At 31.1% G+C, this 2,164-nt stretch overlaps 1 protein-coding gene across 1 annotated transcript in view; it reads left to right on the top strand.

The window, feature by feature from the left end:
* Positions 1–2,164, top strand: part of LOC107452519 (protein spaetzle 4) — a 37,355-nt gene that overhangs the window by 3,447 nt on the left and 31,744 nt on the right. The gene's annotated exons all lie outside the window — the stretch shown is intronic.

Below are 2,164 nucleotides of genomic sequence, written 5' to 3'. Positions count from 1 at the left end.
TTTCAAATTAATATTGAAATGTACAGGTTTAGAATTTTCTACAGTGAAAAGTTTTCGGAACTTCAGTATTCAAAAAAGTATGCAAAAACTAGACGTTAAGAACGTATCCAATGAGCGAGGAAAGCGAGCATTGGATTGCGAAGCAATCCGAAATGAACTGCGAAAGCAGTTCCTGGGGTTGACGAGCGCCAGCGAGTAGGGGGCGAAGCCTCCTAGTATAGTTATATTTCTCCTAGGAGGCACAATGAACTCGGGCATTTCTCTATATATTGGCAACACTATAGTTATTATTCATTTTATTAGGTTGACGGTTGTCTTAAGTAGTGTTGACTAATTAGTTATACGTTAAGTTATTTGAAATAGTTTTGCATTTTTTAAATAATAGTAATTATGTAAATTTATTTTTGATCCTTTCTGAAATGGCTATACAAAACAAAAACGATGCTTTGGTACCGCATACTGTCATACCAATTTTCGATGACTTAGCCTGCTATTTTTGAACAATGCCATATATATATATATATATATATATATACGATATTCTAGCTATGGCTCGAAAGGTGCGTGAAGAAACAGTACAGCATGCAAAGTAGCATGTGGATGAATTAACTATCATAACTAGGTTTACCTCACTACAGATATGGAAATAGTTTTAATACTTCTGCTGCCTACTATTCTAAAATGCTCCGAAATCATACGCAAGGTGGTTTGTGTGACTTAACGGCTGATGGATAGATTTTAAATTTTTACTGAAATTCAATACATAAGGAGCTTTCACAATATTGAGCCCATCTGTTAAGAAGTTAACATTGAAATCAAAGTAATTACGCGCGAGCATCAGCCAGACGGTGAAAAAATTTGGTTAATTATTGTTGAAAACTAATTAAGATTTTAGAAATGAATGAGGTGTTGAAGTATTAGAATATACAGTTGCGTTGTATCTTCGGCTTACCATTGAAATTAATGATAGAAAAACAGTAATAACAAACACTTTACATATCCATTGGCAAATAAAATGGAATTCTAAGATAAGCAATAAACTACGTGTAATAAAACCATTACTAGTACATTTTAATAATCTTAATAGCTTCAGAAAAATTCTTATAAACAGACTACCCATTAGTCATACAAGATTACACACAGACACCTTCCGCTTAACGAACCAGAGGCCTATTTGCACCAGTTGCACAGAACTACTAACCATGAAGCACATCCTGATACAGTGTTCTAATTTAAAAATTAAGAGACGGCGATACTTTAACTGTGAATATCCTGAATTTAAGACTTTAATTAGAGGCTTTTCACATAGAAACCTCATTGAATAACTTTAAGACACTGGATACATCCGAAACTTTTAATCCATCAAACTTTTAATTTCAACCAAGTGTTGAACGCTGTAGTATAGCCTCCTTTGACTCTTGCGCAAAAAATTTAGAACTTAATAACTCTCATCTCAAAAATTACCTCTACCAAAGGTTTGTTACGCGATTTTATTGTAAAAATGTCATTTGTAGAAAAATGGAATTTGTTTTAATCTCTTAGTTTTATATTTAGTTAAAGGGATTAAATATTTGTCTCTCTCAACTTAGCAAGTTTTTCTTTATGCCAGAAAAACGACTTCAAAATATTGAAAGCTATTTGGTCTTGGTCGGTTTTTGATTCAAAATGTTTGATACAAAAAAAATGTGGAATATGAAATTCCGGATCAAATAAGTACCAGAAAGTAAACTTTTTTGTTAAAGGACAAGCGAATTGTGTTAAGGAAACATTTTCCAAAAAAGGAAGCAAAATTCATATTTATACATGAATTATACTTAACATAAATTAGAAATTTTACAAGCTTCTAACTTAGTTATTATTACTCTGAGGTACTTTAATTATCGACTATATCAATCTTCATCTATCTAAAGGTACTTCAAGATTGAATCAAGTTAACATATCTTATATACTAGTGATTTGGTATTTAATATTTATAGTGGTAGTTATACCACATTACTCCCCTTCCAGAATTATATCTATGATAGAATTCAATGAACGTATACCACTAGTTGATTAATGCTGTTTATTTATTTATATCAATTTTTTGCTCATTATATATTTATTTTTGTTTTATAGCATTTCGCTCATTTTTTTATTGTTTATTGATCTACTTCTTCCGGCTAAG

Source organism: Parasteatoda tepidariorum, chromosome 6 (genome assembly GCF_043381705.1).
Source record: "Parasteatoda tepidariorum isolate YZ-2023 chromosome 6, CAS_Ptep_4.0, whole genome shotgun sequence".
Lineage (NCBI taxonomy): Eukaryota > Metazoa > Arthropoda > Arachnida > Araneae > Theridiidae > Parasteatoda > Parasteatoda tepidariorum.
The sequence above is the reverse complement of the archived record's forward strand: the minus strand, read 5'-3'. Positions and strand labels throughout refer to the sequence as shown.